Below are 26,036 nucleotides of genomic sequence, written 5' to 3'. Positions count from 1 at the left end.
TGAAGTTTGAATCACAGATCTTGGCCTCAACAAAACGGCAGCTATAATTTCACATATCTCCAAGACACATTATAGAGACAATGACATTCTGGTGACTCTTGGCTTTGTTTTATGCAGATGGAAGAAAACATGAAAGTTCACAATTGAATCATGTCAAAGTTCCCTACTTAAAACTTTTCAATGGCTTCCCACGAGATTTAGACCAAAATCTGAACTCCTTCCTTTAGCCTTCAAGGGCCTGCAGGTGGGCCTCTGGCTGCCTCCTTGATCTTATTTCACCCCTTCCTCCTTGTTGGCTATGCTCCAGCCACTATGGACATTTTATTCGTCCCTGAAACGTGCCAAGGTCATTTCCTCCACATGGCCTTTGACTTTGTGCTCCTCCTGGGATACTCCTCCCCACTCTTCCTGCAGTTCCTTCCTTAACATCCTGCAGTTCTCAGGCCCATATAAAGGCCTTCCCTGAACACTATCTTCAAGTCTCACTCTGTCATTCTCTAGCTCACCTCCTGGCTTGTTTTATTCATAAGACTGATCAGCACTTACAGTTATATTGCTTATTTATGTGACAGGAAGAGTTTTTATTCAACTTTGACACTGACATTTTAAAATCAACAGTACTGAATCTTAAACAATTGGAATGAACCTGTTCCAAAACCAAAATAACTAAAAAAAAAGTATCAAATTGGACTGAAATATTGTTAAGCCCACCTCCCATCCCCCCATAACAGGGAAAGAGGTTGACTAAAGCACCACCAGTAAGCATCTGGGGGGAAAATAATCCTATTTTTAAGTGTTTGTCCCCAATGAATTAAGATTTTTCAGTAAATTTGTTACCTATATGAGGACTCATCTAGGATCCTTTAAGAATCAGAATATAAGCACCACAGAGGTACATGGGGCTCATCATAAACTCAAGGTATAAAAATGGCAAAGGGAAGGGGATGCCCAGTGGTGGTTAAGTTCACATACTCTGCTTTGGCATCCTGGGGTTTGCGGGCCTGGATCCTGGGCATGGACCTACACACCGCTCATCAAGCCATGCTGTGGTGGCATCCCACATACAAAATAGAGGAAGATTGGCACAGATGTTAGCTCAAAGACAATCTTCCTCAAGCAAAAAGAGGAAGATTGGCAACAGATGATAGCTTAGGGCCAATCTTCCTCACCGAAAAAAAAAAAAAAAGGCAACGGGGACCATGAGAATGAAACTGCAGCAATCCCTGAAATAACGGATGGAAGAAAATTTGAGTGGAAAGGCAAGAACAGTCTCTGGATAACATTTCAAGATCCAGAATTCAATATAAAGATTTGTTTTCTGAATAATTGGTTTGTACCTAAAGGTGCAGAACCTTACCCAGAATGTAAGAGTAACAGGATGATATCAAGTGTTGGGTGGGATCCTCTTCTCCCAGAAGCGATCTCAAAGATCCACCTAATATCCTAAATTCAGAAAACTTCCAGAGTTTGCTGTCTGAGGCCATCGGTTCAGCTATCCAATGCAGCTAGTGACTTATCATCCCACCTCCACTTTGCAAATAAACAAAGAGGCCTGGGAAGGAGGAGAAGGTCACCTTTTGATAATGAAGATAGACTTTCCTTTCCCAGTTGACATGCTGGACTCCCCCTGCACCACTGGAGCAGGGATAAAGAACCCTGGGGAGTGATGGTGTGTTGGATATTTTCAGATGACAAGGGGACCAGGATGAATCCCTACCCACCCCCAACACACACCAAATTTCTAGGTCCCAAGAAGCACGGAAGGCAAATTTGGCATATTACTAAAGATCCACCATGGACTGAGTAAACAGATGACTCTTGCCAGAGACTTTGCAACATGGGGCAAGAGGAGTACACCCGAGAGGAAGATGGCATGATGCCACTTGCTGAGGTTCTGAGGAAAGAAGTAATCAAATCTTGTAAGGGACTTCCAATGCCCAGAGGAGATACTGGGGGGAGCATCTCATCATCAGGCCTGTTATAACAACTACCTGTTTATACAGTGCCCATAGACAGCTAGAAGAATAACTATGACCAACCAAGGAGAAGACACAGGCAGTTACAAGCATGTCTTTCCCTCTTCCTTTCCCTCAGCCATTCCTCTCCCAATGCAACACTAAAAGAGAAAGCACAGGGGAAAGAGGAGGAAGAAGGGGAGTCGTGTGAAAACCTACCATGCACCCGCCAAATTCCTAGCCACTAGAGCCACGTGTCTCATCGGTTTGAAATAAAAGGAAGAGACAATATTTGAATCAGATGGGAGCTTGGAGTAAGTAAAGACAGAGGCTTTAAAATCAGAATGAAATTCTGAAAACAGCTGAAAAGTTATAGAATCAGATGGAAATGTTTATCATTGTCCCTTCTCCCAGTGGAAAAAGGTAAGTACACTAGAGCACAATAGGTAGCAATTGTTGGGAAAAATATTTCATGTTTATACTTCAATGAGTTGAAACTCGTATCAAATAATTTACATATATTAGCTTGGTTATTTTTGCCCACTCCTTGACCACTAGAATGTAGGCTTCAAGAGGACACTTAGTCATTAACTGTTGTATCCTCAGCATCTAGCATAGAGCTTGACACATAATAGTTATCAATAAATATTTTAATGAATAAAAGAAGAATATCAATGTAGATAACATCATATCAAGGGTTCGAGTAATACAAATAAATGACAGCTTTCAGTGTTTTTTTTTCGTTACCCATTTCTTTGAGATAGAATATCTCTTATCCAATTTATGATTATCAAAATCTGAGATGTGCCCTGTCTCCTGCTGTAGCGGACACTGTTAGTACCTGCCCATATCCTCTTGTCCCACTCCAAAAGTCATCTGCAGAAGTATTCCTTCTTTCCTCTGCCAGAGGGGCTTCTCTATTTGCAAAAGCAGCTTGAGCAGCATAGGAGGCAGACTGAAGTTCCAGGTTGTTAACACCCCATGAGTGACTCTCAGTCAATGATGGGAGTTGGTGACTAAATACCCCAGCTCCCTCACCCCTTGGTATGTGCCAGTAGGATTGAGTGGTAAACTGCTCATTAACAACACGCTCTTTATTTGCTTTTCCTCCCTTCCAGTCTGACTTTGCTATGCCCTTGCAGTACTTCCTGGGAAAACCTCCCAAATAAACTACTTGTATCCAAATCCTTGTCTCTGGGTCTGCTTTTGGGAGAACCCAAACCAAGACTCTGATAAGACCCTTATGAACTCCACAAAATTCTTTGTTTTACATAGACTCTACTTGTTCGATTTCCAGGTCAGAAAATTATGTAGGCTCTGGACTTTCAAAAGAAGGCTTACTATTTTTTAAATTATTTTATTGAGGTCATATTGGCTTATAACATTGTGTAATTTCAGGTGCACATTACTACATATCAACATTATTATATATCAGTTTCTGTATAGACTGCATTGTGTTCACCACAAATAGTCTAGTTTTTATCCATCACCATATATATACGTGCCCCTTTACCCCTTTCACCCTACGCCCTACCCCCTTTCCCTCTGGTAACCACCAATCCATTCTCTGTATCTATGTGTTTGTTTGTTGTTGTTGTTGTTGTTGTTTTTATCTTCTATTTATGAGTGAGATCATACGATATTTGCCTTTCTCTGTCTGACTTATTTCACTTAGCATAATACCCTCAAGGTCCATCCATGTTGTCACAAATGGCACAATTTTGTCTTTTTTATGGCTGAGTAGTATTCCATTGTATATGTATACCACATCTTCTTTATCCATTCATCCACTGATGGGCACTTGGGTTGCTTAGATGTCTTGACTATTGTGAACAATGCTGCAAAAAGAAGGCTTATTATTTAAAATTTTCCTGAACCACAGGCACACTCTAGCTCTCCTGTCATCTCCCTTTTTAAAACTTATATCTTATTATGCCAGTGACTTTGATAAGAACATTGGCTCATCTGATTTAGCTCTTCTTGATGTATTCACTCAGTTACCTACTCAACTTTGCTGCTTAGATATTAGGAGTCTGCCATGTTCTCCTTACCCTTAACCATCCTGACCATAATTGTACCTTCACAATTTCTGTCTGACAGCTGACAGTTTGTAAGGACTGTAATTTGCCAAGATAGAATATCATTTTAAGGATTCTAATATTTTATAAATGGTGACAAAATTAAATAAAAGATTATTTGAGAAAGCCTTTTAAAGACCCTGTTTTACCCAGTAGTTATTATAATTTTCACCCAAAATAAGAACTATATTTTATAATTGCTATTCAGGGATATTAAGGGTAGAAAATAACTGACCCCAAAATATTTCTACTTCCCTATTTAATTGACCCTGTCTTATTATTTGTGAAATGAAATACTTAATGTTTTACCTTGACTAGTGACATCATCATTGGAATTGAATATGTTAACTACGGAATTATTTCATATACTCCACTTCTTGTCAATTAAAATCAGTGGGGATTAAAAAACTGAACACATCAAGTTTTTAAATCCATATATTTACCCATCCTGTTTCCACAGGAGAGTCCATTTATTCAACAAACTTTTAAAATAACTATTATCTTTTATGGCAATAATAATTTATTGTGAATTTTGTGTGTGCCAGACATTGCACTAAACTGTTATATGGTATTTTATCCTATCAATGAACTTATGAGGTGTTATTATCCCCGTTTTACTTTTTAGGAAACTGACACTTGTGACCTATCCAAGGTCACAACAATAGTAAATTAAGGAAAAAAAGACTTGAATTTAGGTCTGTTTGACTATAAAGCCCAAGCTCTTAACCACTACTAAAATAACTTTGTCCTAGAAGTTAGATGCTATGGGAGTCATAAACCAAGTCTAAGATTTTAAAAGATCACTCCTTGCCTTCAAGGAGCTGTAACCTAACTGTGGCTATGCATGCATACTAGAGTGCTTAGTCAAGTGCAAGACAGTGAAGAACAACCTGTATATGTTAATTGCTAAGGGAATATAGACTAAGAAAAGTGTTTTGTAGCATGTTCAATAGGTGATTCAGACTTCCCATTGAAAGGGAAAATCTGCCAAACCGCCAATTCAAACAGTCAAACAGAAAGGCCAGCGCAATCCATCTCCCAGCAGTGTTTATCTGCAACAGCAATCGGCCTAAAATATCATCATTAATCAAGGAATGTCTCAGTACTGTGACCACTGGGCTCCCAACATACGGTTCCACACATCTGTTTAAATACTAAAAGTGTCAGAAGCAGCTCAGGTTATCCCCTGGAAATCTTACACTGAAATTTAGGTTTATTACATTATAACTTTTTCCTCTTGGTGATTTTACAACCAACTTACTGTTGTGTGAAGAAAGTGTATGGAAGCATGTATAATACTTTATATGATGGGAATTATGCTGCTATTCAATTATTTTGAAATTACTCTTTTTTTCCCAAAAACAGTCTTCCCCCTACTGTGGATATAAATATGCAATGGTTCTTATTCCTGAAGTTCATACCCGCCTGAAGGCTTTGTGTTTACTGATTCTCTAAGGTTAACATGTAAAAATCCGAAAAGGCCACATGAGGAATTCTAAAGACTAAAGATGCTGGCACAATGGCTAATGAAGCCATTAGTATTCCTCTCCTTCGAGTACCAAATCCTGATATGAGTAGGGCCATCTTGACAAAAGAGTTTTTAAAAATGTAATTGAACTAAATCTTTTGACAGATAATTGTAATGATAATGTTATGCTTGAATGGTTTCAAGTATAGTTTGTAAATTACCTTCTCCACTTTACTTTTTTCCTCCTTTAAAAAGTACCAGGTATGTCAGGTTCCTGTCTCATGTTAATTTTTTAAAGTATCTGTACGGCATATTCTTGACTCTAGAAACCAAAACATGTTTAATTTATGAATATATTTTGATACAATTAAAAGATCCAACTAGATATATCAGCTAGGTTGCAGAGAATATGCAATTATATCATTTCTTAATACATTCTTGCCATCAGAGACAATTTCGGTATTTACAATGTTTTCTAATCATTTGTACCAGCTGGTCATATATATAATCTCCAACCAATTGGAGATTACAAACACACAGACACGCAGCCCACACACATATCTCAGATGTATTATAGATAAAGATAATTAACTTTAAGAGGCAGTTCTGTAGTCAACACACACATCTCAAACTTTTGTATCTTCTAATTCTACAGTCATCTACAATGAAGTCTGGTATTCATATAGAGATAGCCCTGAGGTCCTATTAGACCTTCAATCAGAAAACAAAGATGCGGAAATGTTAATGAGATTCTACTTAGTAAGTAAGGAAAGTTGGTTCTCAATTTGACTCAAATTTGGAAAAGACCTCAAGTTATATAGTCCAACCATCAACGAATCAAGAAAGCCTTTTTACACTATCGCTATATCTACTCTGTCCTCAAGTACTTCCTATCATATGAAAACTGAATGAAGTAGCAGCCCATTCTATTATTAGTTCTAATAGTTAGAAATGGAGGTAGAAAGAAAGAGACATGGAGACTAAAGCCAAGAAAGCTAGAAATACAGAAGTAGGAAAACAGACAGCTAAAGATAGAGAGACGGATAGGAAACAGATGGAGAGAGAAAAAATACACACACACACGAGAAATGGAGAGATAGAGAAAACATAGAGAAGTAGAGAGACAGAGCAAAAGACACAAATAGAGACATAAAAAGTTGATATATCAAGAAAGAGGGGGAAAAGAGATAAGAGGGATAATGGGAGAGGAACTTCTGAGAGATAGCAGAAGAGACAAAGAGGGTAAAAAGAGAAGCAAACATAGAGGAAAAAATTGGTTATAAGCAACTATAGAGTTCCAGAGGCACGGCAAAAACTGACACTCTCTCAAACTATTCTTTTTCTTGTAGTGATTATAGAGCCCTCAGTTTTGGGCTTGGTATGTAGTCCCCCAAAATGGAATCTTCATTTCACAGCCTTCTTTGCAACTGGATATGGACAGGTAATTGAATTCTGACCATTAAGATGTAACCAGAAGTGTCATGTGCAAGAGGGATCATTCTTTTTCAGGGTTGCTTTAGTTAGCAAATCTAGAAATAAGGTCTTACAAGCTGTTTGCACAAAAATTCTTCAATCGTTACTCATTTCTATGTGGTTTATAAATCCCTCATCATCCCACTCTTTCTTCCTCCAATAAAAATGTTTGTCAGTATCTGTCTCAAAATGTAATATACACTTTCATACACTGTTTATGAGATTATTAGTTTGTACAGCATTTTGGAAGGTAAATTGGCAGTACTCAGTAAAATTTAAAGTGCTCAGGAATTCCTCTTCTAAGAATCTATAGTAGAAAATCCAAATGTATATCCAGAAAATCTAGATCTGGAAATCCAAATATGTATGCACAGAAATATATTCGTGTACAAGGATGGTCAATGTAGTACGTGTTGTAATGGTCAAAATCTAGGAATAAACAAAATACCTTTCCACAGAGGAGTGGTTGAATAAAATATGGTATATCCATACTATGGAATACTATACAGCTATTAAAGAGACTGAGGCAGAGAGCTATGTATAGATATGAGTAGATCTACAAAATATGTAAAAAATAAATATGATCCCATATATAATGGAAAAATTTATGTACGTCTGTACATGTCTGTGTATGGAAATTTATAGAAAAAAGTTTGAAATTTTTAACACTTACTCTTAGGAGGGGAGTGGGATAAAGTCCAATGTCGAAGGGTAAATTTCACTTTTTACTCTATATAGTCATGGTGGTCATTAATTCTATTCTCCAAATATTTATACCTATTTCTCTTCAGGCATATTATAGGATTGTACTTCTTGGCCCCATCATGCTCAGTGGGGCATGTGACTTGTTCTGGCCAATTACTTGTTAGTAAAAGTCATTGCTCACACTTGTGCTTCACTCTCAGGCCAGAACATTCATTTGTGAATGTGATGCCTTCTACAACTATCTTTCCCTCTGCCAACAGTGAATGGTAATATTTAAGATAGTGGTTGCTCCATCACTCTGCGTCACAAAATGAAAAGTTGTGGAGAAGAGCTCCCAGCCAACATGTTATATAAGTGAGAAATAAAACTTTGCGATTATAAACCACCAAGATTTGGGGGTTGTTACAACAGCATAATCTAAATTATCCTTGCTGATACAATTGAAATACTTAAAATTTACATTGAGATAAATATTGTACTTTATGGGTGTAATGTTATAAAAATTAATATGATACTCAGAACAGCACACAATATTCTCTACATAGAGAATACAAAACGTAATGAGACTATTATGCACCACAATCTAGATTCAATATACTCATTAGAATGTAACCATTTCAAGGGCAGGGACTATGATTTATTCTTTTTTGCATCCCCAGCACCAATGACTAGAACATAGAGCGTATACAACCCATTCATCTTGAATGTTGAATGAATTAAATCATTTTTATCCTACTCTGTAGTTTTATATTAATCTCTATGAAATGTCAATGTTAGTTTTAGTCTATTATTCCAAATCATCAAGACCAGTTCAAATCATAAGGCTATTATTCATTTTTATTAACTCTCCCACCTAGCTTTGTGTCATCTGAACATTTCATAAGCTTGCTGTCTCTGCCTTGAATCAAGTCAATAATAGAAAATTCTGAATAAGATAGGACGTGGAACAGAGACCTATGGACTACCACTGTAGACCTCTCTACATGTTGACAGTGATCATTAATCTGATTGATCAACTGGGTATGAATCTATTTAACTCTACTAGAATCCATTTAACTAGCCCATCTTGGCATATCTTGTCATGAGAGATCACTCACTTGATAGACCAGGCTTCCAGAGGAAATATCAGTGTAATAACTCTAACTAAAAGAAGACAACAGGTTTGTTTAGCCTGACTTGATCCTAAGATCCATTAATTTATACATTTGATGAATTTATTGTGTGCCTACAATCGGAATACAAATGGGAACACAACAGGTATGGTATCTACCTCCTGTGTGATCACAGTCTAGTAGAAGAGAAAGACAATTAAAGAGGTAATAACAATGAACTGTTTTAAATGTAATGAGAGGAGAAACACAGAGTGTTTTGAGAGCAAAGAGGGGAGAAATCAAATCCACATTTAGGAGAAAGAGAAGGCTTTCTAGAGAAAGTGACTTCTAAGCTAAAACTTAGAACATGATAGGGAAGGTTGTTCTGAGAGAGCATGGCACATTCATTGAACTGAAACGAGTTCAATGTGGCAGAACCATAGAGTGTTGGATAGGAGGAAAAGAGAGAGTGGACACTGGAGAGGTGAACAATGGTCAGAGCACATAGAGATTGAGTTGCCTATAGTACATCTAAACATGGATGTTCAGTGGGAAATTGGAAATACTGAGAGGAGTTAGAGAAAGAGATTTGGGGATATATATTTGGTAGTCTTAAGCATAGAGATGGTATTTAATGTCACAGAAGTAGCTGAATTACCAAAGGATAGAGGCATAATAAAAAGGTGGCCAAGGATAGAGCCCTGAGAAACACCAACATTTAAGAGATGGGCAGATTCAGAGAAGTCTACAAAAGTGACTGAGAAAAAAGGTGACAAGAGAGGTACAAGGAAAACCAAGAGGGAAGCGAAGAGAATAACATATTTCAAGAATGACAACTATGTTAAATGCTACTGGGTAATCAAGTGAGTCAAAAACTAAAAAATGTCCTTTATATGGAGCCAAGGAAAGGCTGTTAGCCAAGAGAAGACTGCCAAAAACAAATCAGTGGAGTAGCAGAGTTAGAACCAGACTGTATCAACTATCAACTGAAGAGTAAGTTGAAGGTAAGGAAGTAGAACAGTGAGTAAGTGGTCACAACTCTCACCAAGATTAGCTGTGATAGCCCGTGCCCTCCTCAGTTTATTTTTAAAAACCCTTCTCTGACTCTATGCCATAAACTTCCCTACCTCTCTTTTTCCTATCACAGCTAATCTTGGTGAGAGTTGTGACCACTTACTCACTGTTCTACTTCCTTACCTTCAACTTACTCTTCAGTTGATAGTTGATACAGTCTGGTTCTAACTCTGCTACTCCACTGATTTGTTTTTGGCAGTCTTCTCTTGACGAACAGCCCTTCCTTGGCTACATATAAAGGACGCTTTTTAGTTTTTGACTCAATTACCCATGAAAACAACTCAAGTGCCCATCAATGGATGAATGGATAAGGAAGATGTGATATACATATACACAATGGAGCATTACTCAGCCATAAAAAAAGACAAAATCGTGTCATTTGTGACAATATGGATGGACCTTGAGGGTATTATGCTAAGTGAAATACATTAGACAGAGAAAGACAACTATCCTATGATTTCACTCATATGTGGAAGATAAACAAACAAACACGTAGACAAGGAGAACAGATTAATGGTTACCAGAGGGGAAGGGGGAAAGGGGGAGGGTGAAAGCGGTAAAGGGGCACACGTGTATGGTGACAGATAAAAACTAGACTAGACTATTCGTGGTGAACACGATACAATCTATACAGAAACTGAAATATAATAATATATACCTGAAATTACACAATGTTAAAACCCAATACAACCTCAATAAAATTTAAAAGATAAATGATTAGACTCATGATTGATTAGACTGGGGTTATAGGTTTTGGGGAATAATATCAGAACATTTTTTTTAGTGAGTAAGAAAGACTCAAACAAGCTTTAAATGCTGAAGGAAAGGAGCCAGAATAAAGGGAATAGTTGAATAAAAAGAAAACACAGGGTTAATTTACAGAGCAAGAACCCTAAAAAAATGCATGGATAAGGAAAAGTTTCTGAAGCTCAAGTGGAAGGATTTGCTATACACAGGAGGATTTTTTGATCATCAATTAGAAATGGAAGGAAGGCAGAAATGATAGGTGAAGGTAGGATAAGTGTGTAGATCTTGCAGTGGGAAGTTACTCTTCTGTGGCTTCTACATTCTCTGTGAAACAGCTGGCAAGTTTATTTGAAGAAAGGGTAGGGTAGGAGGTTTGAGGAAGAACATACCTTTTCAAAAGTTAAATAGTTCATTCTAGGATTTTTCTAGCACTGGATGTTAAGTTCACCAATTTAAGTTTCTAGAGCCCAAGTTTTTGTTTTTAATTAACACATTTGACTATATCTAATATTCTTGTAATTTCATTGTTCCTATGACTTACTGCAAAAAGATTTTCAACAAGAATTGAGTAGTAGTAGCTAAAAGGGCACCTTCTCAGTTCACTACCACACCAACTAACTTTTCTAATCCCATTAATCTTTACACTTTCCTTTTTTCCATGCTGCAGCTAATTGAGGTTTTATGGCATTTTAAGAAATAATTTAACCTCATTACCCTTGCTTAAAATATGGGGAATCTGAGGTTCAGTGAGGTAAGTAACTTTTACTATAGTGAGGAGCCAATTGGAGGCAGAATAAGCAGCCTATATTTTGTAAAATTTCTTTCTTGTCTATTAGGAACAGCAGTGACAGTTGACTGTTTATAGATACGTAGATAGACAGACAGACAGACAGATGGAAAATGGGGTTAAACTTCTTGAAATATTCAGTATCAAGGACACTGTATCTAACTTTAAATGTCAAGTAATGAAAACAACATGGAGCTGTCAGAAAGAATATATCAACGAACTGTCCTCTAATAGTGCAATGCATCTAATTTGTGCTTCTATGTTTAGATAAATGACAACACCTATTTCTACAATATTGTTTCCTATATTTTTAATTATAAAAGGATGACAAAAACATTGTGTCTCATGAAAAATTATAAAATAATGAATATTTTGTCATATTAAGTAAGCTGTAAAACAAAATATTATTTACTATACTGTGTCATACCAGGTTTGTTGTTGGTTTTTCTTTTGAGTGATGGAAGGGTGCATATAATACTTTATCTGGGTTATTGACCACTGTAAAGTAGGGCAATGTAGCCTTTTGAGCCCCAGTTTCACTTCTTATTAGCTATATGACTTTGGCTGAATTACCTATACACTCCGACCTTCCATTTACTTATCTGAAAATGGTAGTAATAGTAGTACCTACTTCATAAGGTTGTTGTTTGTATTATATATAATACATATAAAATGCCTAACCCGTTATCAGACACACAATCAGCCATCAGTCCATGTTAGTTATTGTTATTGGTGCTGTTAATGTTATTAATTCTGCTTGGGGAAGTCAGAAAAGGTTTTTCAGAGGAGGTGACACTTCGAGAATAAACATAAGTTTGCCAGGTAGGCAAGGTCATGGGGTGAGAAGTACAGACAGACTAACTCTGTGTGTGTGTGCGTGCGTGCGTGTGTGCATGGGCACACATGTCTTGGGCAGAGCAGAATCACATTTTATATGGAGGCAATGCATGAATGATTTAGTAATTTCTCTTCACTGGCCAATAGCTACAAGACTGTGAAGTAACACTTAGGCAAAATAAAAGTATAAGTACCTCCTTTTCTCCTCTTCTCTCCTCGTTTTCAGAATTGAGGAAAATTTACCCTGCTGTCCTACAACTCATGTCCATTGCCACCACAAAGCATGAATCCAGGCATCTGCCCATACCCTCCAACTGGGTAACCCTACTCTACTTTTTCTGCAGAAATAATTGTTGATGTTTTTCCCTTTTAAAACTTCCTTTTTTCAACCTCTTTATGGTCTCAGGTATCAACTGGTTCAACAGACAAAATTGTCCTTGAAAATGAGTCAATGGAATAAGTTAAAGACTGATCCTTGGTAATGTGCATTTTAATTTAGTCTCCTAGAGATTAGTTCAATAAATAAACAGTACTTCTTTTTTATAATAATAATTATCATCATCATGATTATTAACCTGGAAATCTTGTCTCCAGACACTGATGTTCCCATACCTTTTCAATATAGCCCAAAACTTTCCTGCAAATGCCTAACTACACCCTGGGATCATCCCAATTGTTTCTTTTTTTTTTTTTCACCTGTAGTTTATTTATTTATTTTTTTAATCTTCCTTATTTTATTTATTTGTTTTTAATTTTTTGTTTATTGCAGTAACATTGGTTTATAACATTGTATAAATTTCAGGTGTACATCATTATACTTCTATTTCTGCATAGATTACATCATGTTCACCACCCAAATACTAACTACAACCCATCACCACACACTTGTGCTGAATTATCCCTTTCGCCCTCCTCCCTCCCCCCTTCCCCTCTGGTAACCACCAATCCAATCTCTGTCTCTGTGTGTTTGTTTGTTGTTGTTATTATGTACTACTTAATGAGGGAAATCATATGGTATTTGACCTTCTCCTTCTGACTTATTTCACTTTGCATGATACCCTCAGTGTCCATCCATGTTGTCACAAATGGCTGGATTTCATCGTTTCTTATGGCTGAGTAGTATTCCATTGTGTATATATACCACATCTTCTTTATCCATTCATCCCTTGACGGGCACTTAGGTTGCTTCCAAGTCTTGGCTATTGTGAATAACGCTGCAATGAACACAGGGCCTTTCAAAAAAACGTATCCCTTTCTCCCAACTGATATCCTATTTTTTGATCCCCCTTTTGCTGATCAACACTGGTAGCATCTATCAAATCAACAATGATTTTTAAAATAACAACCTACCTCAATGTTAGAAAGCCTAAAGTAGAACAAACACTCTCAAACACTGGCAGTGAGAATACAAATTGTCATTCATTTTCTGGAGAGCAAATTAGCTATTATATTTGTATTATAACCTTTAAAAATTACCTATCTCAAATAATGCAGTCAAAGACTCAGCACAATGTTTTATTCTAGAATTATCCCTAACAACAAAAATATAAGATATCCAAAAATATAGCAAGTGTTAGATCAATTACAGTATGTCTCTATGATGGAATAATTCTGCCTTAATGAAAAATTTCAGGCAAAAACAAAAATTCAAACCCTTTGACCCAGTATATCTTAATAAAATAATCCAAAATGTAACTAAAGATTTATGCACTATGTCCATCTCAGCCATATTTGTACTACTAAAGTTAGAAATAATCCAAATGTCCAATAATAGGAGATTTATTAAATAAATTATGGCATATTCATATGGTGGAATAGAATATAGTAATTAACAATTAGGTGTTAAAAAATTTTAATGATATGGGAAATGCTCTTGACAGAATGCTAAGGGAAGCCAAAATACAAAACTGTAAGTGCAGAATGATATGTGTAAAAAGATTTATGTACAAAGACTGCAGTATGATTTATAATATCAAAACTTAAAAAGCAATTTAAAAGTTCAAAAATAGAAGAGATTAAATTATATTATATCCATACAATAGTAGGGGCCGTTGTAGTGGCGTAGCAATTAAGTTCACATGCTCTGCTTCGGTGGCCCAGGGTTTGCCAGTTGAGATCCTGGGCGGGGACCAATGCACCGCTTGTCAAGCCATGCTGAGGCGGCGTCCCATATAAAGTAGAAGAAGATGGGCACGGATGTTAGCCCAGGGCCAATCTTCCTCAGCAAAAAGAGGAGGATTGGCAACAGATGTTAGCTCAGGGTTAATCTTCCTCACACACACACAAAAAAGCATATTATTAAAAATGATTTTAACAACATGGCAAAATGCTTATGTGAAGTTTCGAAAAGCAGCCTATAAAAGGAAATGAAAACAGGATCTTGAAGAGATAGCTGCACCCCCATGTTTATTGTAGCATTATTCACCATAGCCAAGATATGGAAGCAACCTAAGTGTCCGTCAACAGATGAATGGATAAAGAATATGTGTGTGCGTATGTATATGTGTGTGTATACGCACACATATATAATGGAATATTATTCAGCCATGAAAAAGAAGGTAATCCTGCCATTTGCAACAACATGAATGAATCATGAGGGCATTATGCTAAATGAAATGTCTGAAAGAGAAAGACAAATATTGTATGATATTACTTATTTGTGGAATCTAAAAACGCTGAATTCAAAAAAACAGAGAGTAAAGACGTGGTTACCAGGAGCTGGGGGGTGAGGGAAATGGGGAGATATTGGTCAAAGGGTACAAACTTCCAGTTATAAGGTTAACAAGTTCTGGGGATCTAATGTACAGCATGGTGATTAGAGCTAATAATACTGTATTACATACCTGAAAGTTGCTAAGAGAGTAGATCTTAAATGTTCTCACCACAAAAAAGAAAGGGTAATTATATGACAGAATGGAGGTATTAGCTAATGCTATGGTGATAGTCATTTTGAAATATATAAGTGTATCAAATCAATATATTGTACACCTTAAACTTACACAATGTTATATGTCAATTACATCTCAATAAAGCTGTGGGGGAAGGACATTAGGGGGAAAAGCAGGCTATAAAATTAATGAGAAGCATAATCTTAACCATAGAAATACCCACACACCCCCTGGAAGGAATATAGTTTATATTTACCTTATATTTGGGTGATGGGATTATACAGTAAGAGTTTATATTATATTCATCATTATTGACATGATTCCCCAAAATAGGCAACATTTTAAATTAATATGTATTTTTAAAATCAGTCAAACCAAATAGGGAACATCACTACTGACCTTACCAGGGAAAAAAATGATTACAAAGGAACACTATGAAAAACTGTATGCCAACAAATTATAAAACTTTGATAAAAGGACCAAATTTGCAGAAAGACACAAACTACTGAAAATGACCAAGAAAAAGTAAAAATCTGAATAGATCTATAATAAGTAAAGAGATTGAATTAATAGTCAAAAAACCTCCCAGAAAGAAAATCCCAGGGCCAGATAGTTTCACAGTTGAATTCTATCAAACATTTAAAGAATAATTAATATCAAATATTCATAAACTCTCTCAAATAATATCAGAGAAGGGAATACTTCCCAACATATTCTATTAGGTCAATATTACCCTGATACCAGCATTAGACAAAGACATCACATGAAAAGAAAACTACAGACCTGTATCTCTTATGAATATAGATAAAAAAATCTCAAAAAAATGCTGGCAAACTGAATTGATCAACATATAAAACAGATTATAACCATGGCCAAGTGGGATTTGTCCCAGGAATGCCAACTTGGTTTAAGATCTAAAAATCAATCCATGTAATACACCATCTCAACAAAATAAAGGAAATTAATCACATAATCATCTCAGTAGAAGCAGAAAAAACATTTCACAAATCCAACATCCTTTCGTGGTAAAAACACTCAGGAAATTAGGAATAAAAGGGAAATTCTTCAGCGTGCTAAAGGGCATCCATGAAAAACCCAGAGGTAACATCATATTTAATGGTGAAATACTGAAATCTTTCCCCCTAAGATCAAGAACAAGACAAGGATGTCCACTCTCGCCATTTTTATTCAACGTTGTATTAGAGGTTATAAACAGGCAATTAGACAAGAAAATTTATGAAAACTATCCAGATTGGAAGGAAAAAATAAAACTCTATTTGCAGCTGACATTATCATGTATATAGAAAATCCTAAGGTACCAACTAACAACTAATAGAACTAATTCAGCAAGTTCAGCAAGGTTTCAAGATATAAGATCAACAAACAAAATTCAATGGTATTTCTATACACTAGCAATGAATAAACTGAAATAGGAACTAAGAAAACAATTATATTTAAAGTAGCATCAAAAATAAGAAAATGCTTAGGAATAAATTTTTTTAAATTACAAAACTCATATTGTGAAAACTGCAAAATATTATTGAAAGAAATCAAAGAACACCTAAAGGGAAAGATATTCCATGTTTATGGATCATAACACTTAATATTGTTAGGATGGAAATATTCCCCAAATTGATGTATAGATTTAATGCAATCCCTAGCAAGATCCCAGATCCTCTTTTTTTGCAGAAATTGACAAGTTGATTCTAAAATTTATATGAAAATGCAACAGACCCAGAATAGCCAAAACAACCTTGAAAACAAAGAAAGTTGGAAGACTTATACTTCCCAATTTCAAAACTTACTACAAAACTACAGTAATCAAGATTGTGTGGTACTGGGATAAGGATAACATACAGATCAATGGACAGAATTGAAAGTTCAGAATATAAACTTTTGGTGAACTGATTTTTAAAAAGGGTGCCGCTACCATTCAGTGAAGGAAATAATAGTCTTTTCAACAAATGAGGCGGGGACAACTGGGTAGCCACATGCAGAAGCATTAATTTAGACCCCTACCTCACATCATATATAAAAATTAACTCAAAGTGGATGATAGACATAAATGTAAGAGCTAAAACAGTAAAATTCTTAGCATAAAATATAGGAGTAAGTCTTTATTTCTTTGGTTTAGGTAAAACATCCTAGATATGACATCAAAAGTACAAGCAACAATATAATCACCAAGACAAAAAACAACAAATGTTGGAGAGGTTGCGGAGAAATGGGAACCTTCATTCACCGCTGGTGGGAATGCAAACTGGTGCAGCATCTATGGAAAACAGTATGGAGATTCCTCAAAAAATTAAAAATAGAAATACCCTATGATCCAGCTATGCCACTACTGGGAATCTATCCAATGAACCTGAAATCAACAATCCAAAGAGGCTTATGCACCCCTATGTTCATTGCAGCACTATTCACTATAGCCAAGAAGTGGAAGCAACCCAAGAGTCCCTTGACTGATGATTGGATAAAGAAGATAGAATACTACTCAGCCATAAAAAAGACAAAATCATCCCATTTGCAACAACATGGATGGACCTGGAGGGTATTATGTTAAGCGAAATAACCCAGAGAGAAAAAGATAAGCATCGCATGATTTCACTCATATGTGGAATATAAACCAACACATGGACAGAGAAAAGTGTATGGTGGTTACCAGGGGCAAGGGCATTGGGGGGTGGGCACAATGAGTGAAGGGAGGCATTTATATGGTGACTGACAAATAGTAATGTACAACCAAAATTTAACAATGTTATAAACTATTAGGACATCAATAAAAAAAAGTACAAGCAACAAAAAAAATAGATAAATTGAATTTCATGAAAATTAAAAACTTTGTGCCACAAATGATGCCATCAAGAAAGTGAAACGACAACCCTCATAATGGGAGAAAATATTTGTAAATCACATATCTGATAAGGGAATTGTACCTAGAACATATAAAGAACTCTTACAACTCAAAAATGAAAACACAAATAACCCAATTTAAAAATTGGCAAAGTTCTAAATAGACATTTCTCCAAATGGATATACAAATAGCTAACAACCACATGAAAAGATGTTCAACATCATTGGTCATTAGGAAAATGAAAATTGCAATTGCAATGAGATATCACTTCACATCCATCAGGATGCCTATAATTAAAGACATAATAACAAGTTTTGGTGAGAATGTGGAGAAATTGGAACATTCATACATCACTGGTAGCAATGTAAAATGGCACAGTTGCTTTGGAAAACAGTTTGGCAGTTCCTTAAAAGATTAAACATAGAATCACCACATGACCCAGCAATTCCATTTCTATGTATATACTTAAAAGAACTGAAAATATGTGTCCACACAAAAACGTACATAGGAATATTTATAGCAGCCTTATTCATAATGGCCAAAAAGTAGAAACATTTCAAATGTCCATCAACCAATGAATGGATAAATAAAAGGTGATATTCAACGGAATCTTATTGGGCAATGACAAGGAATGAAGTAATGATACATGTTACAATATAGATGAATGTTGAAAACATTCTACCAAGTGAAAGGAGCCAGTCACGAGAAACCAAGTATTGAACGATTCCATTTATATGAAATGTCCAGAATACGCAAATTCATAGAAAAAGAAAGCAGAACAGTGGTTGTCAGGGGATTAGATAGTGGTAATTGTTGCACAACTCTGAATATACTAAAAACTATTGAATTATACACTTTAAATCACTGAATTTTATGTTATATAAATTATATCTCAATAAAACTATTTAAAAATCAGTCAAATCATTTGACATCATAATAGAAAATCAGTGGATAAAAATTATCCCTTTTCAACTATATGTTTAAACATTGAAATCATAGTTCTAGATAATATGTCAAATGCATCATTCTTAAAGTTAGTCCTTTTAAACCTACCAGGCAGGTTGGGAAAGTGCTGGTCTCATTCAACCCAGAGTCCCTCTAATTTAAAGTCCATCACCAGGCTCTCTTTTCAGATCCTTTAGGTTTTAGGTGCCGTGAGACATCTTGAAATGGCACCAGGTCATCATAGTCTTCACCAAGTCAGCCTTATTATGTTCCCTCATGGAGAGATGGTGATATTTTGGGAGTTCCTTTTTCACAATAGGAATGGATAGTCTTCAAGTTGAGTTACCAAAATTTTTACACTCAGGGAAGTGATTAGGGATAAGTAAAAGCAAACTGGTATTTGTGGTCTTTGTTGACATTATGATCATCTGATGTTAAAACAGAAACATGGGGACCAGCCCCGTGGCTTAGTTGTTAGGTGCGTGCTCTCTGCTACTGGCGGCCCGGGGTTCGGATCCCAGGCGCGCACTGACGCACCGCTTCTCCAGCCATGCTGAGGCCGCGTCCCACATACAGCAACTAGAAGGATGTGCAACTACGACATACAACTATCTACTGGGGCTTTGGGGAGAAAAAGGGGAAAAAAAAAGAGGAGGATTGGCAATACATGTTAGCTCAGGGCCAGTCTTCCTCAGCAAAAGAAGGAGGATTGGCATGGATTTAGCTCAGGGCTGATCTTCCTCACAAAAAAAAAAAAAAGAAGACGACGAAAATACATTGCTTTAAAAAAAAGAAAAAGAATGGATAGATTTTAACTAGGCAAGGGGGAAAGAGAATGATCCAGTTAGAGGGAATAAGACATGCAAGAGCTAGGTTAGGATGGTCTGATTCAGAAACTAAAGATAGATTAATGCAACTGGAGCAGAGAATGTATATGGAAGAGTGGTAGGAGAGAAAACTGGAAGTAAGCAGGATCCAGAACCTGCATGGGATCAGAGGCTTTGGTAAGGAATTTAGACCTTATCCTAAGTGCAGCGGGAAGCAAAGGTTTTAAGCAAGGACATGATCTGACTTACTGTTTTGGAAAAGATCACTCTAACTGCTGTGCTAAGAATGGATTAAAAGCAGAAGCAGAGCTAGTAGGGTAGCATCCTCAAAAACTGGTACCATTTTTCAAAGTTAATATGTCGACATGATGGCCATTAAGACCATGATGAAAAGACATTGCCGAAGCAGTGTGAAAGAAGAGCTTAAAACATACAGAAGTGATAGAAATACATACTACAGAAAAAGTAGTCAAAAAAGTGGTACTTTTGTACTTGCTTGATCTCCCAGAAACCACAGACTGACTTTGCCTCGTCTTTAGATCCTAGCTACTCCTCTGATTAGAGGGGAAAAAGACTGGATGCAAGGAGATCACTTTGAAAGCTATTGTAGTGGTCCAGATGAGAGATGACAGTGGCCTGGGCTAAAGTAATAACAGTGAAGAAAGAGAAAACAGTATTTATCAGAAGTATATCTAAGAGGTAACAGATATCTCACATAACTGATAATAGCTCTTTAGACAAGTTCACATCCTGTCTCTCCTCTGACTTCTTCCAAATAAATTCTTTCACTGAGACCTAACATTGTTTCCTTGCCTGGAAGGAAATGTTTTTATTTTCCTTCTCCAGTGATCACGGTTTTCTTGCAGAAATACAGATGTATTTCTTATGCAAAACAGGATTATTACTTGAACTTGACTTGTCTACCTATATGCTTTGGGGAACTCTGGAAGGCGCAAATCTATTTTTGTGGCTCAATCTGCACATGTTTCTGTGGACACTGGGAGACATATGAATATTTAGGAATGTTGTGAAGTTTCCTGCATACTTGAGTTTGAACACTGCAAGGAGGAAGTGATAGGCTATAGCTCACATCTTTAGAAAGTGTTAACAGCTCACTCTGAGCCAAGGTATTGTTAATGCCTTAACAATAATACTACACACTTTGTATAGCAATTCAGAGTTTAAAGCAAAGCACTTAATGGTTTGCTTTTCTGAAAAAACAGAAAGAGGAGTATTACTTTGTATAATGTCACACAGGCTCCTTTGGGTTGAAAGAGCAAAATCTATCAATCAATCTGGTAAGGAAAAGAAAAAAACAAATATATACTGAGCACTACTGTGCATCATATAGCATACTAGGTGCTTTACAGTACAACTATTACAGTATCTGCGGTCAGATTGCCTCTATATGAGTCCTGGCTGTGTCATTTGTTGGCTGTAGGCTTTGAGCAAGTTACTTAATCCGTTTGTATCTGTAAATGAGATAACAATAATACCTTTCTCATGTAAGTACTATTACATAAGGCACTTCATGAATATAAAGCACTTAGAATCACACCTGGCATATGGTAAGCAGTCAATACATATTAAATGCTATCATCATCATCTGACTCTTATAAGAGTAATATTGAGTAAAATGTTATTGCCAGTTTACAGGTAAGGACACTGGGGCCCAAAGAGGTTAAACAAGTTGCCCCAAGATCACATAACTAGAAAGTGGTAGAGCTGGGATTCAAAATCAAGGCTTTGGACCCCAAAGCTATGTTCTTTCCACTTTATCATGCCATTAAGAGTCCCAGAAACTCTGGGTGAGAATTTCAGCCACAGCTAAAACACCAAACCACAACCTAGCCTGCTCAGGTTCTAGGTAAGGGGCTGGTACAGGGAAGGGCCTACATTTCCTGATTGGTTCTCCCTGCTCTAACTTTATTTTCCTCTCTGATTCTGCCCATTCTTTTCAAGGCTAGGTACCCTCTAATCGTGTTCTCTACTTATACATCTTCCCCTCTTGATCAAATGTCCCAAATTACAAATGAAGCCAGGGTTAGATTTCCTCATATGGACTTCTTCTGAGCCTGGCACAGAAAGACGAAAAAAGGAGAACAGACGAGATGAGGGGAGAGGAGGAGAGAAAAAGAGACAATGAAGGGATAAGCATGTTATTAATATTATATTATTAATATTATAATACTGATATTCATATTGTTATAATAATAAGTATACTATTTAACAGCATAAAAGCAACCACTAGAACAGAAACTGTTAATGATGGTTACCTTTGGAGAATTAGACTAGGCTGTAGTTGTTTTTTTTTGTACCATTTTTTTTTTTTTTTTTTTTTTTTGGCTAAGGAAGATTTACCCTGAGCTAACATCTGTTGCCAATCTTCCTCTATTTTGTATGTGGGCTGCCACCACAGCATGGCCATTGACAGACAAGTAGTGTAGGTCCGTTCCCGGGAACCAAACTTGGGCCACCGAAGCAGAGCACGCTGAACTTAACCACTAGACTACCGATGCTCGCCTACTAACTGTATCCTTTTTTATTTTTATTTTTGCTTGTTTGTCTGTTATTTTGTTTTGGCCAAGGGCAAGCATTGCTTCTTTAATTTGGAAATGAAATGGTTTAAACAAGCAAAAAATAATTTGGTGGATAGGTAGGTGAATACATGAATATATGGATGGATGAAGGATGGCTCATCTACAAGGTAGAATGCTGTGCAGTAGTTGGGAGGAGTAAGATAGGGATAAGTTCAAAGTATGCTATTGGTAAAGGGACACAAGCTTATAAACCAGCATAAAAACAAAACTATTTTCCAATATAATTTAGACACAAAAATAATATCTGCTTATTATCAAATATTCAAACAGTACAGAAGTATACATAGTGAAGAGTGTTATCCTCCCTTTTCATACCACCTTCCCACAATTAACAGAGGTAAATAACTACTGCCAACTGCTTGATATGAATCCATCCAGACATCATTTTATATATAATATAAATAAAACAATATTATAATGAATATCCTTCATGTGTGCATGTGTGTGTCCACACACCTGTGTGTATGTGTATTAAGTTCATATGCAGATATTTCTGTAAGATAAATTCTTAGAAGAATATTGGGTCCAAAGTTAAATGGATTTTATATTTTGAAAGATATTACCAAATTGTCTCCAATAAACCTAATATCAATTTATTCTCTCACCAATAGCACATAAGAGTGCTTATTTACTTCACACTCTCAACCAACATTGATATATTGTTTTAATTTGCATTTACATTTTCAATTATGAGTGAGATAGGATATCTTTTCACAAATGTATTAACTACTTATATTTCTTCTTTTCTGTAAATAGCTTTGTTCATATCTTTTGTCCTATTTTCCATTCATGTATTTAGTTTTTTTAATGTTTTGTAATGAAAAAATCCCTATGTCTATTATATGTGTTGTAAATATTTTTACCAGTAAAAAAAAGTTTTAAAGTCAAGGACTATTCCAAAAGTGTTCTGAAAGTCAAAAATATTAACTGCCAAGTAGGATGAATGTTCATTTTAAAAACGAAAGCACTAAAACCCAGGTGTCTGAGGCATTCTTCTGAAAAAACACAGGAAGTCCTTTTTTGTCAAAAAAAGAAAAAATACAGTTTATGGAAATTGCCATCTTCAATATCACTGACTATTTACAGTGTTTTGACAATCATTAAGCCAAGAGAATCTGCAGGGATGGGATGGATACACACGAATACATCAGCGCCTGCCAGGGAGCTGAACCACTTACAGAGTACACTCAAGTTGAGGACTTCTTTTGTTCCTCTCATTCCTTTGCCATGAATGGATAGTAAGGTACTTGTTTGGTAAATTGTTCCAGTAACAAAAGATTCCACATTTCTTATTTACAGTAAATGACTAGCACCTGGACTGTTAGACAACATTGCTGTGAATGCAATAAACCGAATGGTAATTCAGCCCCATCCTGGCCCTTTATCCTTCAAATGACTTAGCTATTTCTCACCTGATTTCAAAAAGTATGGATTTGAACTGGCTTATTCCTCAAGAATGCCCCTAAAAGACCCTCGGAAGTCTGGGTCAGTTCCAATTCCAGGACTAGAATGGAGTGCGTCAAGTCTACTCTGGGATATGCCTGGGATAATGGCCCCCAGCCAGTAGTGTGCTGGTAAATGTTTAACAACCAGCTCTCCAAGGGAATGAGAAGCTCTGGTTAAGAGCGTTTGCCTATTCCTGTAGTGTAAACACTGTCATCATGGCCGATTTCAATCTACCAACATTATGTCATTCAACACAGTGTTGGAAAGAAATGTACAGAATCGGTTCTTACTAGCCAAAGCATGCTGGTTCTAGCACACTACTACCCTTAACTCTGTTTTATAAACCTAACAGTATGTGTTTTGGACTATTCCACAAGCAAACTGTCCTTTGGAACCAATGTATATTCAGAATGGGGTGACTTCTACCAAACAGCCTGGGCAAATGCCCTGGATGACAACCATGATGTCAAATGTCAAGAGTTCAAGCTACTGGCATTGCCTTTAATCTAGAAAAACACAAAATATACAGTCTTCCCAACAGATTATAGCAAACCTCCCTTACTGTTTAAAAGTAAAGTACCATCAACAGATTATTTTAGGCCATGGCTAAATACAAACAACATTGCAATGTAAAGGCAGTTGCTAGACCTTACAGAGATAAAAAAAAAAAAAAAAAGCTTACGAGTCTGAACCAAACTGAAAGTCGTGACAAACAATTTGGTAATCAGTATTTGACTCAGAAGGCTACCATTAAAGAAAACAATAAGAGACTGTGGGTAGAAACTGAATACAAAATTCCAGAATCTTATTTCCTTAAGAGATGCATAAAACGGGTCATAAAAATTTATGTTCTCATCTCAGCAGGAGACATCTGCATACTCTTCAGCTACATTTTTGTCCATTGACTAAATAGACAAGGCACATTTTTGTGAGTAACTTCTGCCCTTTCAGATTCATTGGTTCCCCCAAGCAACCTCATTCAGCTAAATCAAGCACAGCACTGAGGTCAGAATTGCAGTTAGATCCCATGTAGGCCAGTGAGACTTGCTCTGTAGCACAGCCATGGACCAAAAGCCTCACCTTGACCATTGTCCCCTAGAGGCATTACATTGGTCCTCAGGGAAGTAAGCTGAGTGAAAAGCTCAAATGCAACCTATCTACTAGTGAAAAAAGTCAGAGCCACCTTATACTGCTGGTGGCTGAGCATCATCTCTCTATATAAAAATCACACGTTAGTCACCCTAAGTGGGCAAAAGGGTGTTAGTTATTGTAGCTTTGAAAAGAGACAGGAAAAGTTGACAGGGTTTGCTACATGACTGACAGTCTCTTACAACCACGTTCTGGGCAACCGCCCTAGGAGTATGAGGCAAAGCAGGAGCAAACGTCTTTCTTCCTGTTCACACCTTAAACCAGGATATATTCACAGTACGCTCTGCCATTCTGTAAAAATATTACATCAACAACAGGAGGGAGAAGAAAGTCAATACAGTTGCTGTAAGACCCATCAAAGACACGTACTCAATATTGCAATCAGAGAAGTGTGAATATTAGGAGGCAGTCTGCTTACATTGCGAAGTCCCTATTAAAGGAATTTCTTTAAAATATGTTTCTTTTCTAAGGAATTGAGGTGCAAATATGCATAAGATAACAATTGTAATCAAGACTTCATGCATGCGATACCGCTCTCTGAAGCTCAAGATACTCCAAATGACATGATTTCATTAGGTGAACCTGTATAGTGTTTGGTTCTAGGCCAGAGGGTCTTTACAATAGAAGAACTAAGGCATGACTAATTTAAGTGATTCCCTAAGGAAGGTACAAGGATAAGTCAAATAAAAAATGATATAACCAAATCCAAATCTCTTGAATCACACCTCATCTGTTGACAATGTTTGGCAAAGCTACCGAGTCCTGTTTATAGTCCATCTTGCCAATGGGTCATATACCTCTTCCTTTTCTGTTCCCTTCCTTCCTGTATTTCTGCCATTTTTGAAAAGAAAACAGATTATCAATCTCTCTCTTGATTGGCTACCCACTCCAAGTGAGAACCAACATCTTCTAATACATATTTGCTTATTAAAATAGAACCATGGAGTCAACCCAGCCAGAATCTCTTGAGGTGCTTGTTGTTTGATAATCATTAGCTGGTTTCAAAAGTTTCACAGAATACAAATGTATTATTTCATGTCAAGTTCTGGTAAACACAGTCCAATATCCAAGCATGGGTATTAAACTGACTAACCAAAAATAACCAGCTACCT

General features: G+C 36.5%; 1 protein-coding gene across 2 annotated transcripts in view; it reads right to left on the bottom strand.

The window, feature by feature from the left end:
- Window positions 1–26,036, bottom strand: part of IL1RAPL2 (interleukin 1 receptor accessory protein like 2) — a 1,036,774-nt gene that overhangs the window by 979,878 nt on the left and 30,860 nt on the right. The window lies entirely within an intron of this gene.

Source organism: Diceros bicornis, chromosome X (assembly GCF_020826845.1).
Source record: "Diceros bicornis minor isolate mBicDic1 chromosome X, mDicBic1.mat.cur, whole genome shotgun sequence".
Lineage (NCBI taxonomy): Eukaryota > Metazoa > Chordata > Mammalia > Perissodactyla > Rhinocerotidae > Diceros > Diceros bicornis.
This window is presented reverse-complemented; position numbering and strand designations above follow the sequence as displayed.